Source organism: Drosophila virilis, chromosome X (genome assembly GCF_030788295.1).
Source record: "Drosophila virilis strain 15010-1051.87 chromosome X, Dvir_AGI_RSII-ME, whole genome shotgun sequence".
Taxonomy (NCBI): Eukaryota; Metazoa; Arthropoda; class Insecta; order Diptera; family Drosophilidae; genus Drosophila; species Drosophila virilis.
The window spans coordinates 23,249,642-23,267,113 of record NC_091543.1 but is presented as its reverse complement, the minus strand read 5'-3'; the positions used below and the strand labels follow the sequence as shown (position 1 = coordinate 23,267,113).

General features: G+C 40.2%; 1 protein-coding gene across 4 annotated transcripts in view; it reads left to right on the top strand.

Annotated features, from left to right (window-relative positions):
- Positions 1 to 357: 357 nt before the first annotated feature.
- The window catches only part of LOC6631798 (mucin-5AC), a 50,117-nt gene continuing 33,002 nt past the window's right edge, over positions 358 to 17,472 (top strand). Inside the window, exons 1-2 of one of the 4 annotated variants that reach the window (XM_070209676.1) lie at positions 9,674 to 9,854; positions 9,948 to 9,998. The gene's annotated coding sequence lies outside the window, so the exon portion shown is untranslated. Of the gene's footprint in view, positions 729 to 7,241; positions 8,078 to 9,673; positions 9,864 to 9,947; positions 9,999 to 17,472 lie in introns of those variants that run through there. The other 3 variants (XM_070209685.1, XM_002055341.4, XM_070209683.1) reach the window with 3 other exon arrangements.

The window sequence follows — 17,472 nt, the reverse complement described above, 5'->3', positions numbered from 1 at the left end:
AGTATTTTTCTACTTGGGATATCGCTTAAATATATCGAATATATATATGTTTGCTCTGTTAAGAAAAATTGACAATTCCATCGAAAGCTGCATGCTAATCTCTACACTTTTCGGCAATTTTTTTATCTGACATAATTTGTTGACTTCCATGTTATCACTTTTATTGTATTTATTTTACGTTAACGTTAACAGCCCTTTTTAGTACTTTCAAATGTTAATTTACAGTGAGGCTGTGGTGCACTGTATACTCGATTCCGTTTACAGTGTTTTTCACACGCGATAGTTGCACGGCAAGCTCACTGTTGTGAATTCGAGTACTCGATACCTTAAAGTTCTGTTTCGAGTGATAATTTCGATAAACATATGTTATGGCTGCCGCTCTACAGTCGCCACTTTTTTGGCAATTTAATCAACGCTTGGAAACATTTTCCCTTATTAATCTCAGAGCCCAAGCCAGAATAGATAGAAAGCTGAAAGTTTTACTTCCTACTTTGAGAAAGTGCACACTATTGCGGGAATTTATGACGCTCCACGTGCATCTGCAGGAAAATCGCGAACTAGCCAAAGATATTGGTCATGGAGATTCGGGTTCAGCTTATTATCAAGTTATCCCCAAGGATCTTCAATTCATTATAAACGTGTTTCACACTTGGACTCCTGAAATGGAATACGAGTTAAACAGTTTTGGGCCAAGCCTTATATTTATTCTGATCGTGAGCTGTTAATGGGTATGTTGTGTCTAAAATAAAAGAAATATAAAGCAAGGCCCCTAAATATCAGCTTAAAATGTCCTGGCTGACTGACTGACTGACGGATTGGTGATCAACGCACAGCCAATGTGGCAAATTGCTCGAATACGATTGCACGGAAATAATTTGTTTACCATCTGATTATCGTGTTTCGCACTTTTCGCAAAATTCAGCCCCTGAGTTGAGGGCTTGGTGGGAAAGTTGAAGTTTCGTTCGATTAGCATCAGATTCATAAATACGTGTTTCAACTATGCCAGATAAATTTGAGAAAAACTGTTGAGTTCAATTAAATTCTTTTCATCGGACTTCTAGATGGTACAGCGCTAGGGTGTAGAATGCAGAACTAAGGCTTCAGATGGGGAAGATCTTTCATCCGTTGTATATGTGTGTATATGTATGTATGTTCCCTTACCCGTATATTTGCTCTACTATGCGATTCTCATGAGCTCAAGTAATCCCTACAGGTTTCCATAGTTTGTTTTGCCATCAATTTTATATTGATTCTATTCATTTATATCTATTTCTCTCTCACTCTCACTCAGTTTGTTTCCTTTTCTTGTTCTCCACTTTTTATACCCTGAACCCATTAAAAATGGGTATAAGGGTATATTGTATTTGTGCAAAATCCATATGTATGTAACAGGCAGAAGGAAGCATCTCCGACCCCATAAAGTATATATATTCTTGATCAGCATCAATAGCCGAGTCGATCTAGCTATGTCCGCCTGTCCGTCTGTCTGTCCGTCCGTCCGTCCGTATGTATGAACGCAAGGAGCTCAGAACCTAAAAGAGCTAGAGAGATAATATTTTAGATGTAGGTGCTCCTAGTTCCCGCGCAGATCGAGTTTATTTCCGATAGTCGATAACTTACTCCGTTTCCAAGCAATCGATAAAAATCGTTATCGATATCCTGCTTTTTGGGCAATTTTGGTAAATAAGTCACCAAACTTGACATATAGCTTCTAAAATAAAATATATCTATGCATTTGATGTTGGAATAAGAGGGTTCAAGGTATTCTCTAGTCGGGAGCTCCCGACTAGAACCTCTTACTTGTTTATATATGCACATGCATTTTGGACATGCACCCATTTCTATATAAAAGAGAGTATATTTGGGAAATTAAGACGGCCCTTGCCAATGCTAAAACTGAAGGGTAGATAGTTAATAGTTAAGTGAATATTAATTATGAATTAATAAGCTTGAATGAACTGTTGAAGTACTTTCCTTTAAGTGCTGCGCTTTTCCTCATTGCCCATGCATTTTCTCAGTCTGACTGGGGGTGTGAAAGCATTTTCACTTGTGTGCTGGGAGTGCTCCACGCAGCCGCAAAGCAACCGCAATAAGGGGCAACACAACCCGTCAACGAAATGATACCACAAAAAGGGAAAATATATATATATATTACAGTGGCGCTCCAGCTGCTGCAACATGCATAGATAATTCTCGCAGTGCAGCTAGTGACATGTTCATCTCGGCGGCATCTTAATGTCGAAACTGAGTCAAGCCGCTGACATCGTGTGTCTCATTTGCGAAAGTGAAAAGCGTTTCCCGTCGCAGCAGCAGCAGCAGCAGCAGCAGCTGATAGGAAAATTAATTTATGCTATTGCATTGTTTGCCGGCTGCGAATTGCTTTTCCCAGCTGCTAATTCAAATTTTGACATAATTTTTAACTTTCTCACTTTTGTCTTGCGCCTCTCAGTGCAATTTCTCTTGACTTGACCTTTGCCGGCAGCATCAGCGCCCGCTTTGCCCACCCACCACCCACCGACTCCCATTGCTGCAGCAGCAGCAGCATCGGGAGCGGCAGCGGCAGCAGTAGTTGTCGCCTGTATGGCTGCCACGGCCTTGGGAATTGTATTTGCCGCTGATTTATTCGTGCAACATGGGGGCACCACAAATCAAAGTCAATTGCTGCTTGCTGCATGCTGCTGACTCAGCGACTAACTGTGGCTGTGCCCCCGGCCGGGTTCCTGCCTGGAGTCGGACCTGTTGCTGCTGGTCAGGACCGACGCGGTCTTGGGGCCCGCCTCTGCGCCCGCCGTTGTTCTAAATGGTTTGACCTTGTATTTGTGGTAAGCGGCGGGCCATAAATTTTGGCGCTGCCGTTGCGCAAATGTTGCGCCCCAAATCCCAGTCCAAATGCGAATTTGAATCCAAAATTGAAAACGAAAAGTGAATTGTCGCCAACACTTTGAATAAATTGTTTAGCGATTTGGCAAGCGCCAAAAATTTAATGTAAGCCAAACACCAAACACCAAGCACCCAAATGATATGTGAGCTCACGAGTAAATTGCTAAAAAAAAAAAAAAAAAAAATCAAGAAAAATGAAACGATGCAATCGCTATTAAATGTATAAGCAATAACAACAACAACAAATTATTAACAATTTGTGGGGCTGGGCTGGGCGCAATCACTTTAACGCGAGGCTTGTAACTGCAAAGTTGACAGAAGATCGAAAAGGAATTCAAGTCCGCGCTTTCTTACAAAAATTAATTACAATAAAAGCTAAAGCATATGAATATTTACTTGAATGAAATATCATTTTTTTTTTAATTTGAATTATGAATCATTTGAATACATTTGCTGAAAATAGAAAGAGAATATACTTATTATCAAGATTGTATTTTAAAGTACTTTCTTTTTCGGAACATATGCAGAAAAAGAGTTAATGTAAAAGCTTAAAGATTGGTTCCAGTTCCAGTTCTGGTGCTGAATTCAAATCTTTACTTAGCGGTTCCCGATTTCGGTTCCAGTTTCGGTTTGATTCCCTGATAAAAAGTTAAATACTTTAGAAAGTAGTTCGTGCTTTTAAGTATTCTTGTCAACTTTTATTAAAAGCTACCTTGTTCATGTAAAATTCTATCAAGCATTTGGCATTTTGCCACAATAACACAATAGTTATTTTACTTAAATATTTAAATAATGGCACTTTTTTCCCGTATACTTTATATGAGGTTTATTGTATTGGCTCAAAGGTATACTTTAATATTTTGAAATTCTATTTTCAATTCTTCAAAGTAAATGTCAACTGTTAAATATCAGTCGTAAAAAGTTCATTGAACAGTGTTACGGTTAGGGTATTTGGCACTTCGGTGCTATCTGCTAGCTGTTAACAGTTGTGTGAGTGTGTATGCATGTGCGTGTGTGGCTTGAAGTTTTGTTTCAAGCTGCTGAAAAGCCAACACAAATTTTTATTTATGCCATTTTCTTGGCCTGCCGCTGGAGGCTTTTGAATTTGTAACTGTAACTTTAACTTTAACTTTAACTTTGAGTTTAACTGCTATGTTGGCGTATGGAGCAGTTGTTGTTGTTGTTGTTGTTGTTGTTTTTGTCTTTTTTTTCTGCTGCACCAGAACGTAGCCGAGTTGCCACACCTTTTTAATGTGGTGCCCTCATTGGCATCGCCTGTGCTGAGTTTTTAGTTTTCTGTTTCTGTGTTTCACTTGTTGTTGTTTTTGTTTTTGTTTTAATGTGCGCCCGCTCACTTTGTGCCCACACACACACACACACACACACACACACACACACACGCAGAAACACACTGGCAGACATGCACACATGTATACAGACAAAAAGGAAAGTTGGCAACGCGAATGCGAAAAACTCAACCAGACCAGAGACCAGAGACCAGAGGCTGAGCTTTGTAGATCAATCTCAGCTTCGGACTGCCTTTTGCCGTTAGCCGCCGGCGGCGGCGCTCACTAAAATGTTGTTTGTCCTTGGAGAATGTGGCGGAAAAAAAATGCAAACATATGTACATGCATAGGTCTTATAATATAGACATATACATAAGTGCATGTATATATGTTTGTACATACATAGATCTGTGTGTATCCAAAGTGTTGCCGTTAGGTTTTACGTTGGCGCCGCACCCAACATGCCCCTCCCAACCGTACCCCCCCCCCCCCCCCCCCCCCCCCCACTCCCCTTTTCATTCATGCCATTCCTTGGCTGTGGCAAACGTCAGATTTAGATCGGCTCGCAATCATTGCCGTCAATAGTCATCAACTTTATTATTGTTATTGTAGTTGTTATTGTTGTTGTTGTTATTATAGATAGTTACGTATATTTTACAGTTTGCCTTTGTTTAATTGTTTCGATTATTATTGTAGGTTTATGTTTTATTGCCACGACTTCCGTCTGCGCTCTTTTTTTTCTATGGCCACTCGATAGATCGACAGATCGCAGTTTGGTTCCCTGAATCGAAGCTCATAATGGAGTCTTACCGATCTACATGTGTATGTGTATGTGTGTGTGTGTGTGTGTGTGTGTGTGTGTGTGTGGGGGGGGGGGGGGTTGATATTGTCAAAAGAATCTTATCGAAGTACGCGTCTCTTTCTTTTATATGAGATTGCAAGAAGCTGACAATCGGAAATGTTTAAATTAACTCAGCTGTTGATGTTGATTAAAAGGCTTGGCTAACAATTAATGTACTTAAGAATAAATTATGAACACATTTTATAATGAACACAATTTATAATGAATATTCAATTTGTTTGCTTCAGTTAGTTTTACGTTTCCAATTCAGATAATTTTGTCTCCTTGGGATATTAAGATACTCGGAGTTCATTAAAATGGCTGAGTTTATTTGTTACAATTACATAATTTACATACTTTTAGCGCGACTTTCCATAAGTGAAGTGAATGAGCCGTATTCACGTGTTCACATGCCAACAACTCGTTCGCATTTGAAATCGTAATTAAACTTAGAACGTAACAAATGGTTGACAAGATTGGAATTCAATTCAATGGCAAATATGAACAATACACTAATCCACGTAAAAATGATGGCAAGAAACTAAAGCTTTTCTTAGTTAATTGACTGCAACACTTAATTATTATTTTATATACTTGGAAAATGCAGTAAATATCCCACAGAAATCAGGGTTAAAATATTTCTGGAAAGTTGCTAGAGTTCCCCATTGCTTAACAAATAAACTGACTAGGCACGGCATCGACTTACCAGCTACATCGACTAAGAATATAGTCAACGCGATCTTCGCCTAACAAAGTTCGGAGATCAGGTAAACTTCTCTTTTTCAAGCGAACGCGATCGCCAGTATTCTGGCTGAATCCATCACAGAGAGGCACCCTGCGAACTATCTAAGAGGGGAATCATCTTAAGACCCTTTATTGTAAATATCCAACCATTATGAATGCACCTCAGTGTTAAGAGATCAGAAGGTAATGATCGATCGAACTATGCACTCCTGTTCTCCACTAAGATCGTTTACCTTTCGCAGGTTCAAATAAAAAACACATTTGCATATGAACAGATTTATCTGTCTGTGCCCCTGCAATAACTCTTCCCCTAACGATTGCCAAGTTTCATAATGAACAAATTTGCATAAATTGTGAGCTAGTTGGACAAGCGGTTGCAAATGTTTATATCCTTGCGCCCACCAAACCAGAAAAAAAAAAAAACAAATACATTTCACTAAATGTTTTAATGTTGATTGTTTATCATTAGCATATTTGAGACAAGTGCGCGCCCCTGCTCTGCCCCGCCCGGCCCCGTCGCTTTGCCCGTTCTCCTTCTTGCATGCAGCAACATTTCAAACATTTCACATTCGTTTCATTTCCACTTGTTGCGCGTCGTCAGGGTAAAGCTGCGTTCAGACGAGCTCAGTTCAATGAAAGAACTTCAATAAAAACAATTTAATATTAATATTATTATATGCCTATAAGAATTACTTTTATAAGTATTATTATTCCAATAATTATGACCTCTATTGTTATAATTATTATTTTTACTATTTCTACTTAAATTATTATTAGGCTAAAAAATTAACATATCCACACACTAGCTTTTGAGTCGAGCCCCTTAACATTTGTACAGCTCATCTGATGGGGACTGAAAAAGATAAATGAAAGTTCTATAAATTAGCTTGATTAATGTAGCTATTCGTATATGGTATGCACAATTGAATTATTATTGCCCTACTTAACGCGTCGTTTTATCGTTTGTTTTTTCCTACATGCCATTTACCTTTTTAGCACCGATTAAAGTAAAATTTTGGCTTATGTTAAAACAAATGTAAAAGAGCATAAATGACATATGTTCGCAGTTTTAACCATTTCTTGTGGTCGCTTAATTTGCAGCGTTATTAATGAAAATCGTGTAGCGATAAATTCTAAGTTTAGGTCAACTTCTTTTCAAGAAAGTGTTTCAAATAACCAAATTTGAACTTTTTCTTGTTGATTGATTAAGCCAAACGTTCGGCAATGTTTGAAGCAATGCCTGGAATAGCTTAAACTTTTTACTACCAATATATATACCATATACTTTTTGGGTCGGAGTTGTCCTCTATGTTCTTCTATGCGCTACACATTTTGTCAAAAAAATTCGATACCCTCTAAATATGTGAATATTTTGGTTTTGCAGCGCTTTTGTAAACTCTATTCCCCAACTGGCGCGCCGAGTAGCTGGAGCTAGTGCGATCGCAGCTTAAGTCGCAATGCGCTTGTTTCACGAACAGCTGCGGCATAGCTTTGGCTTTATCACTTGGTTAGTCGGTGTTGTGCATTCGGCCAGAGCTGACGTGAACTCGCACTGCAGAGCTGAGAGACTAGACTAAACAGACGAATCGATAATCGATCATTTGAAGATCTACAAAGGTTGGCGCGCCAAGTGCAATTCGAATCGCCGCATAAACTTGCAGACTGTTTGGCGGAGCCCTTGAGTGACCCGCTGTCAAAGTGACCAGTTGTCAAAAGTGATTTTAAGAGCCTGTCGCAGAGTTGACAGCAAGTGAATCCGTTTCGCCGGTAGCCCAAGTAAACGAGTGTATTCAATTCACGATTGCTAATTTGCGAGATCTCCTAATGGCCGTGTACCCTCATCATTGGCAATTTGATATTTGTTAAACGCTAGCAACAGTTATTTGTTTAATTAATGGCCCAGTGTTAAATGTTGTTAATTTCTTGTCGATGACAACTTTTTTTCTTTGTTTTTTTTTTTTTTTTTGACACCGAAATACCTTTCATTTTTTCGGTTTTAAATATTGTTTTTCTTCCTCTTTTTTTTTTACGGTGAATATTGAAACATTTTTGTTTTGTTTTTGTAACGCACACATGATTTATGATATACGATTCGAATAACGCAAATCGAATAATTTGCTGAGGCTGTGTGCACTTTTTGCTCAATTCCCGAAAACAATATTTGCCGTGTGCGTGTGTGACTGTGTGTATCTGCCTGTGTGTGTGTGTGTGTGTTTTTTTTTGTGATGTGTTGTTCTGGCGCTGGCCAAATAATAATTGAACACAACCTGTTTTAGATCTGGTATCCCAGACGGGCAGCCAAGCCGAATTCCAGCCACAGATTGAGGTAAGCTGATTAATTCTTCACTAATTATAGCTTCAAGACTAAGTATCCGACATATCAGCGCAAATTTTAAACTTATTGATCTGCCAGATTGCCAGTCATAGTTTCTGTGCTATCGCCGGCCAATCTAATTTATGCCGGACTTGAGGCCAGTCTTCTATAAAGGTGTCTCAGTGCTCCCAAGCGGTTAGTTTTCTGCAACGCTGCGCAGTGCCCCCTAGAGGAAGCTCCGACCTCAACTTGGGCCAGACGATGCGAACAAAACGAACAAACACGAACGGCTATCTTCGCAAGTCGAAGATTGAATACCCTTGCAGACCGACTCATTAAACAGCTTTAGGTTAATTCCTAGCAAGAAGAAGATCTCAACTATTAGTTTTGACAGTTCATACGCTCATTCCTTCGATTGCAATATCTATCTCAATTTCATATGTTATAGAACTATGTTCAACTGTTTTAAAAGTTGTTTTATAAGCATCGCCCATGTCAACTATATGATGTAGGGCTCCGATTTTGATCAGATATGGAGAATTTAGCATTGCACATTGGAAACTGTGTTATGCAGTTATTCGATATAATATAATCGAGATGCCTTTAGGGGCTCCACAGCGTTGCCAGTGTAATACCTTATGGCAGAGTATAACGCTAAGCAAAGAGAATCACTTCCGAGCCAGTTGCACTGAACCGCAACAATCAAGGCGATCCACGCGACCATCGATGCTCACCGGTGGCCACTTGGGCTGTCAACTCGTCGCTGACCTTGCCCCACACAAATGGCTGGTGGCAGGTGGCCTAGCAAATTTACGAGTAGGTATTTCGCTATGCTCCTAATGGGGCGATTTGGACAGGAAGAGCATTGAATGCTTGTGAATCGGCGGAACATTTCTTATGATTCTTTATTCGTGCTTGATGTGAATAGCACCACGAACGTGGCATTGAATCAAGGCTTTCGTGAAGTCGTAGTGCTTATGATTCAGCTTTATTTCATTTGAAGGGTAGATATTGGGACGAGTGTGCATGAACATGTTAAATATAAAACAAGGCTCTAATTGAGCCTGCAATGTTTACCTTTGCGAATTTGTTTAGTGGATACATCCAAAATAGTATTTTGTTGCAAAAAGAATACGAATAATAGCTACGGCAAGTCATGTAGATATACCAGCATATATGTTAAACACACATTTGTTCAGATAATACTTATTTAGATAATACTTACTAAACTGTTTGCTAATGTTGTGTTATTTCCTTTAGTCCTAGTTTTTACACACGAGCTAAACAAAAAAGCAAAATACCGATCAAATTGAACAAGTCCCGAGCGGAACAGTTGCTATGTAGGTTTGGCTAAAAGCTAAATGCTACCCTTTGACCCGACCCAGTTGCGCATGTCGCCCCAGCGCAGAACCAACCATTCAGACTAGTTCCAGTTCCAGTTGCCGTTCCAGTTTCAGTTTGTTCCCAATTGCCTTAGGCCTACACGCGACGCACGCCGCCTGACGCCCACTTTCGTTTCGTTTCCATTCTGGCGCGTTTCGTTTCCATTCTGCTGCCGTCGCAAGTCGCGACGCGCTCTGCGCAGAGCCCGCAGCGTGCCGCTCGCGCAGTTGTCTGCTGGCAGTCCAGTAGCAGTAGACAGTAGACAGTAGACAGTAGCTGTAGCTGTGCAGCTGTAGCCTTGCGTTCAGTCCAGCTTTTGATGGTTATGCGCTCGCGTTTGGCGGGTTCTTTTGAAAACGATTCAACGATCGAACTTGGCACGCGCTGCCTTTCATTTTGGTTTTATGTGAGTTCGGTGCGTGTTTCTTATTCCAAATTATAATATACTTACATATGTGTGTATGTTGTTTGTTTATTTATTTTTGTTGTGTGCATCAAGTGAAGTGAAACAGTGGGCAGCCATTAACAACGAGCACAACAACTGCAAAAGGTATTTTGTCATATGCATATTAATAAACGCGACCCCAAATTGGGCATTTGTATGTGCAATGCGCCATTCACGTGAAAGTACTGAATGCTTCCATTGATTGAAATTAATTAAAGCGAACATTTCAAATCTTTTCTGCCAATATCTACATATCTAGTTTTAGTTTCTGAGAATGATATAATACGAAAGTGTATTTGTTTTCCTGATGGCCGTTACGAAATGCTCTGAAAGTGCCTTTTACTCGAACTATATAGTGTTTGGGTTTGTTTTGTGAGAATCCGATTTGTGGAACAAAGGGGAATATGCTTCCTGGTCAATATTTTATTCTGTAACTTAATGGATCGTCTTTGGTTCTCGAGATTCTTATAAAAAAACAGGTTGCATTTTAAATATTAGCTCTGCAAAGGGTATGAAAGTTTCGAGTTTATTGTAAATTACTTTTCTTTCGTGCTTTGGTTGCATGTATGTTGCGTTCAGTGCTTGTTGTTGTTGTTGTTGTTGCTGCTGTTGCTGGCTTACTTTGGCAGCTTTCTTGCATAATAAACAAGATCAGCACACAATGTGCAACATTAGGCCAATGTTGGTACGTGGACACTGGCACCGGGGACACGACAACGGGCGCTAAACTGCTAAGAAAACAAAAAACAAAAACAACAACAAATGGGTGACCGAAAGCCAAAACAACAATAACAAAAACAACAGCATTGACTGCTTTTGCTCTCGTTTCGAGTGCTCTGCTCTCAGCTGCGTGAGGCACATGGACAACTCGGATGTGGCAGCGCTCCATGTGGCATGCTGCACGGTTGCCAGTTGCCAGTTGCCAGTTGTCCAGGCCATTTGCCCAAATCTCAAGAGCAGCGCATGCCGCGTTCGTTGTGAACCTGCTGCCAAAATGAAAAAATCAAAAAAAAAAAAAAAAAAAACAGAAAATAAACAAACCAAAAATCGCCAGTCGCAGCGCTTAACGTTAAACCGTTACTATAGCGGCAACTGCAACTGCAACTGTAACTGTAACTGTAACTGTAACTGTAACAGTATATGTAACTGTAACTGTGTCGCTCCAGCTCCAGCCCCACAGTTGCTCCATTTAAGCATTGGCTGCAATAAACGATGGGGCAGTCTCTCTTGCTCTTTGCCACACAATTTGAGTACAGGCTATATATATATGTAAGCATGTATGTATGCATGCATATGTATGCATGTATCTAGATACATGTGTAAGCATATGCACACATACAAATCTGTTTTACAGTCGATGTCCATTGCGGTACAGTTAAACTAGAGGACGAGGACTTTCGACAAAATTAATATATACTAGATCTTACTCAAAATCTGCTCTGATAGCCACAATAATGTATCAGTTATATATGTAGATATATTCGCATAACTGTATATAGTTTACAGTATATTGAGTTGGATATTCCAGACATCAACGAATATGCCGAGCTTTAGGGTTTAGCTGTCAGCTTCTTGTTTTTCTTAGATACATTTTTAAAGGAGTTGTAAAAAGCGTAAAATATGTCTTACGCATGTCATAAGAAAAAACAAGTTCATTAAAATAAGCAAGAGAGAGAGAGAGAGAGAGAGAGAGAGAGAGAGAGAGAGAGAGAGAGAGAGAGACAGAGAGAGAGAGTGATTATTTAATTGAACACCGTTAGCTTTAATTTCAATTAGAATCTTTTCAGCATTGGCGCTCTTAATTTAAGGCTATTTTGTTTTTAGCTTAAGAGTCATTAGAAGTTGATTTAATCCTGTTCCGTTCCCAGATCGAGTTTAATTGGGCTTAAAAAATACTAATACTTGAATTGATATTTTCATGATTGAACCAAAACTCCAAATAAGTATTCGTTAAAAGAGCGCTTGTTTCGTTTGATGCAGTCCACATTAAAGTAGTTCTACTGTACATACAAGCATACAGACATGCGCATATATATTTGGCTGCATCGAACATCACAGTCGATAATCTGCTGCAGCCGAGCGGCGGCAGCAGCAGAAGTGCGGCCACTGCGGCAACAATTTGAGCTGCAAAGTGCACATTATTTTGTGGTACAGCAAATGCGGACGCGTGGCACGAGTCGAGACCCATAATTGCCACACTGGCCAGGCCGCAGCCCCAGACGATCGGGCGGAGGGTAAGCGGGGGTGGGTATGGGGCAACTGCAAATGCAGCCGAGCAGCCGACAAAAGAAAAAGTTCCATCAATGCGACATTTGGCGACTTCGTGCCCAGCGATCTGCATTGTTTGGCAAATTTGCCAACTGTATTTTTGCTTTTGTAGCTGTTGTTGTTGCTTTTGTTGCTGTTGGCAGTTGTTGTCAGGGGCTGCCCGGCGACAGCTTCTTGTAATTATATGAGTTTTAGCAATGGCCATGCAAAATGTTTATCTTTGTACTTTGCGTTCGCCTTCTGCCAGCTTCCAGTGTGAAAAATGGCAAATGACAAGCCACAAACACTAGACTCAAGACTGTAGACTGCAGACAGCAGACTGTAGACTGCAGACTGCAGACTGTAGGCATTAGGAATGAGGCATGAGGCATGCGGCATGAGATATAAGCCATGAGGCATGAGACGTGCCATGAAATGCTTCGCTGTGGCCCGTCAGGGACGTGGACTCGAATAACTTCGGACTGCCAGACGCCCACATATCTGCATATATATATGTGCTCATATGCGAGTGCTGCTGCCAGACCGATGACACAGTGCCATAAAACAAAAAACAAAAAAACAACAGGCAGTGGCACAGATTGCGGCATGCAACAGAAAAAAGTCTGACAGCTGATTAGGCAACTAAAACAATTATTTGATGATCTTGACTAGAGTGACTAGAAATTGAGAAGTTCTTGAAAGCTCCAAGTAAATGCTCACAGATTTCTAACTCGTTTGCCCTTAAAGAGAGGGAGACAGAGAGATAGAGAGAGAGAGGGATCGCGAGATAGGGAGAGAGCTGCTAATTGATTAAGAAAACGAATTGTAGCAATCGGCCAACGGACCAACTGGCGTATGAGTAATATGTTTAGAAAAAAAAAAAAGCAACATTTGTATGAATCGAAAATTTTGCGCAATCCTAAGAAATATTTTTTTGGCCAATCTGCAGTAACTTTCATTTTCAAATAACAAGAAATACTTAAATGAAGGCAATTTGTTTCACAGTTTTTTATAGCTTAAATTATATAACTAATCAATTTATATTTATACATATATTTCTTTTGTTTTTTTGGTCTCTTTTGTTAAACATTAAACTAAACAAATCTTAATAGCCGTATTTATAACAATATGCTAATTTGTGAGAATTATTGTACTCTGTTCATAAATTGGAAGAGGGAATGCTGTTTCTGCTATTCGAGCTAAAAATGTCAAAGCCAAGCCTACTTCTATAAGTCACAAAAAGCCGCATTCGCTAGCTTGACAATTATTGTTTCCCAGGATTTGGCCTACTATTCCTTTTAACTTTTGTATGACCCTGAAAATGAATATGTGTGAGGGCTCTTTAGCATATCATACATCATATAGGGTATCTTCTAGTCGGCCACTCTCACATGTCAAGGATTATGCATTAGCACTGGATACAGGGTATATGCTAGTTGCATTGTCTTGCCGATAGCTACATCTAAGTATTTACCTGGTTGTTGACATCACCAATTGCTGCTAAGAATATCAATCGTAAAACAATTTAAAAAAAAAGTTGTTTAGCTTTTTATTTCATATTACAATGACAACTTATTTCTATTTTTAAAATAATCGCATGAACAAAATATTGCATGTGAGATTTGCTGAGCAAATCCTAACTACATAGAGCTATAGAACCCGAAGAGCTGAAACCCTATATGGTGTCGACAGATCCAGCTAGATGCCAGCGAGTGGGCGTCCGATCAAAGGTGCCGCATTCAATTGATGAGCTTTGCATGCGGATTTGATAAACATTTCCAGAGTTAAATACTGAGTAGATGTCGTTGACATCATATATGGGCCGAGCTGTGGGCTTGTGAATTCAATTCGAAATAAATACTTGGAAATAAGCAACTTTGGTAGTTGCAGCCATGATTGAGCCTTGCCAAGAATTTCGCTGTGGCAACAGCCAGTCAAGCGCGTCACATACTGTTTATCAATAGCTTGAGTTGTGCAATTGCAATTTGGCTTAGAGTGTTTGCTTGTGGCAAGTGGCGAGTGGCGAGTTGCTAGTAGCTGGTTGCTAGGTACTTGCCCCGAAAACCTTCTCCCGACCTCGATGAGTCAACAGTGCACGGCCGTTGGCAAATGTGGAGCAGCAATGTTTTCTGTCTATGTGCAACGCCCACAGGGTGTGGACGCAGTCGTTAATGTTGGCCATGCCTTGTTATACACACACACACACACACACACACACTCGAACAATCGGCTAACGATTAGCTCTGATTTGATTTGGCAGCTTTTCATTTACATTTAACGATGACATGAGCAACAGGCGGCAGCAACGCCATCGAGAGCAAATCATGACACTGCTCAAGGTACAATGTCAAGACCTCGTGCCACATACGAATACAAATGCGACTCGGAGTCGCAGTTGCAGTCGCTGCCGCAGCCGCAGCCGCAGCCGCACCACAGGCCACCAACAGCAGCAACCGATGCCGCATGTGGTGCCAAGGAATGCGATGAGAGAATTCCCCATGCGACAATTCTCAAGAACAGACAGCGCAAGGCGAACGCAGTGTTGCCACAATTCGGGGCATGTTACCGAACCGCTATGATTGTTTCATTGACTCATTGATTCATTGAATCATTGATTCATTTGCGGCACTTTCAAATTGCAGACACAGTTGGCCAAGCGTCTGGCCTGGACACGCTCTATTTGCTGTCGGTGCTTCTTGGACAAGCAACTTGCCAAGCTGCCAACTTGGCTGCCAGCTGCTGCCCCGATGGCCATTGACCAAGTTAAGTAGTTGGCTTTGAGTGCGTGAGTGCTCAAAGAGTGGCGCGCTTCAAAGTAACGCCACCAGCATGTGGCTCTAAGGTGCGACCAAATGATTTTGCTGGATGTTCAACGAAATAAACTCAAGTGAAAACTGGATTTATTGAATCCTTCAATCGGATATCTCTTGATGTACTTAGCGATATACTTTAGGGAATAATAAAAATCCAATTCTACCTAAGCTTTTTTGGTTTGGTTTTTTGGTTCGGTTCACGCTCCACCTGCCTTTAAGTTTGGCTCGTGAAGCTGCTGTTTCAAGTATTTAAGGATATGTTTCAAGCCTTTGTTTGTCATAGATATTCCAAATTCGAAAGAATCAAATCTATATTTAATTTGCGATTGCCCGTTGCACTGAAAGTATTGCAAGTCGTGCATATTTTCATATATAAGATGCGGGCTACATTTTAACTATTTTCTAAATTGGGATCCACCAATTAAGGCTGGATTAAATTTCGTCTTTCGTCTTTTTTAATAACAGTCTTGCTTTTAGGTTCGGTCTATGGTAAAACATAAATTAATATTCCGATCTTGAGACCGTTCGGTTCAAAACCACAAATTTGCAGCCATTAATTTTCAGCTATTTCTCGCCATTTGCAGTGAATTTCTCTAATCCATGTAAAAAAAAAACCTTGCCAAACAGGGGCTTTATGTTTCAAAGCAGGGCTTAACTTTAACCTACTAGTTGGAGATTCAAGCAGTTTCTACTATGCTCCTCGTGTAAATGCAAAATTCTATTAAGATCGAACCACTATTTCATATAGCTGCAATAGGAACGATCGGCGTGCCGAAGAGAGCCTTACTTTCTCGTCAAGTTATATAATATATATAAAAGGTTAATTTTAGGAATATGAAATGAGAATATGAATATCATTGATTTCTGAGCCTTTAGCCACGAGTCTTCAAAACTAGAAATACAAAGTAAATTTTGGTTTTCAACAAATACTTACAAACTAAAAGCCAAATGAAACGAATTGCTAAAATGGGGCGCTTTTTGCTGCATTCGATCGGCTCGAAGGTCTCGATTCATGCTTTAGGTTTGGCTTTCAGCACCTCCAGCTGATCCTGGCCAGAGAACCAAACGGCGGGGCTTTCACTTTCAAACGTTGTTTGTCTTATCTGACAGTTGTATCTGCAATCGCTTTGTGAGTGGCCAGTTGACGCCTATCGTGAACCCGAGCCTGACCTCTTGTACCTGTTGGCCCTGCCCGCTACCCTCTAGCCACTGAACGTCTATCGGCCGCAGTTCCATTCCAATTTGATTGCCTGCAACGCTCTTGTTTATAGATGAATTGATTGCAATTGATAAGGTTTCGTTTCGTTTCGTTTCGTTTAGTTTGTGTAGGTTTATGGTTTGATTTAGTTTCTGTTCGAGCTGGTTCAGTTTGTGTTTTGTTTTGTTGTGTTTTCGATTCAATTTCGAATTAAATGCGCGAAAGCAAATAAAATCGAAATCAAAATGGCGCAATGACATTTAAATTGGCTACGAATTTGCGGCTAGAAGTGAGGCAAAGCCGCGACCGCCCTACAAACATGCCCCATTGTTGCCTGTGCTTGTTTCTATTTGTTTATAAAACAAAAGCAACAACAACTGGCTGCTAACAATAAAAAGCCAACAGGCCAAGCGACTTGACAAAATGAAATGCGCTCAAATTAAAGTGTTTTTTTTTTTATTTTTTTAATTTCGTTATTGCTTCAAATTTTAAGGCGGCTTTTTTTTTTGGTGTTCGTTGTTGTTGTTATTGTTGTTGCAGTTGCCATTGTTGCTGGCGCCCTACTGTAACGAGCCACAATAATTACAACTATAAAAATTATGACTGTTGATCTAATTATGGCTTTGACTGTGTCTCGCGGCAACCTTGGCACCGATTTTCGTCTCTACTTTAGCTTATTTTCCTTTTCATATTTTCGGAGCTCTTTCGGCTGTTTCAAAAATCGACAGAGCTTTCTCTATGCCGTACATTCTAAGCCGTAAGGCCACGCCCCAGACTCTGCGTGTACTGCCTGTGGCAAGTCGCAGCACCTCCAATTAACGTTAATCAACTAGTGCAACTGCAACTGCAACTGCAACTGCAACTGCAAATCCAGCTGCAACAACACCCACCCGAATTTGTTTTAGCCGTAGTTATTGTTATTGTTGTTGTTGTTGTTGTTTTTGTTGAACTTTACGTCTTAGCCAAAGCAAGTCTCAGTTAATCCCAGAAACAAAAAAATTGTTGCTGACATAGCAAAATATTTGAGATAGCAAATAATTATCTCCAGGCCAGCTGCTGCTGTTGTTTTGTTGTTAATATTTGGGTGTTTCGTATGTGTACAGTTTAGTTTTTATCGTTGCACGAGCCGTTAAATAAAAGTACAAGTTTCTGTTTTGCGCATTTGTGCAATTTGACGCCGATAAAACGAAAGACTTAAGAAACGAACTTTAGCATTATGCGCCCAACCAAGACAAAATGTAAATACACTCGTATAAACACACACACAGACACACACACAATGTTACACTCACACACACAGAGGCATGTCAGCGTCTTGGGC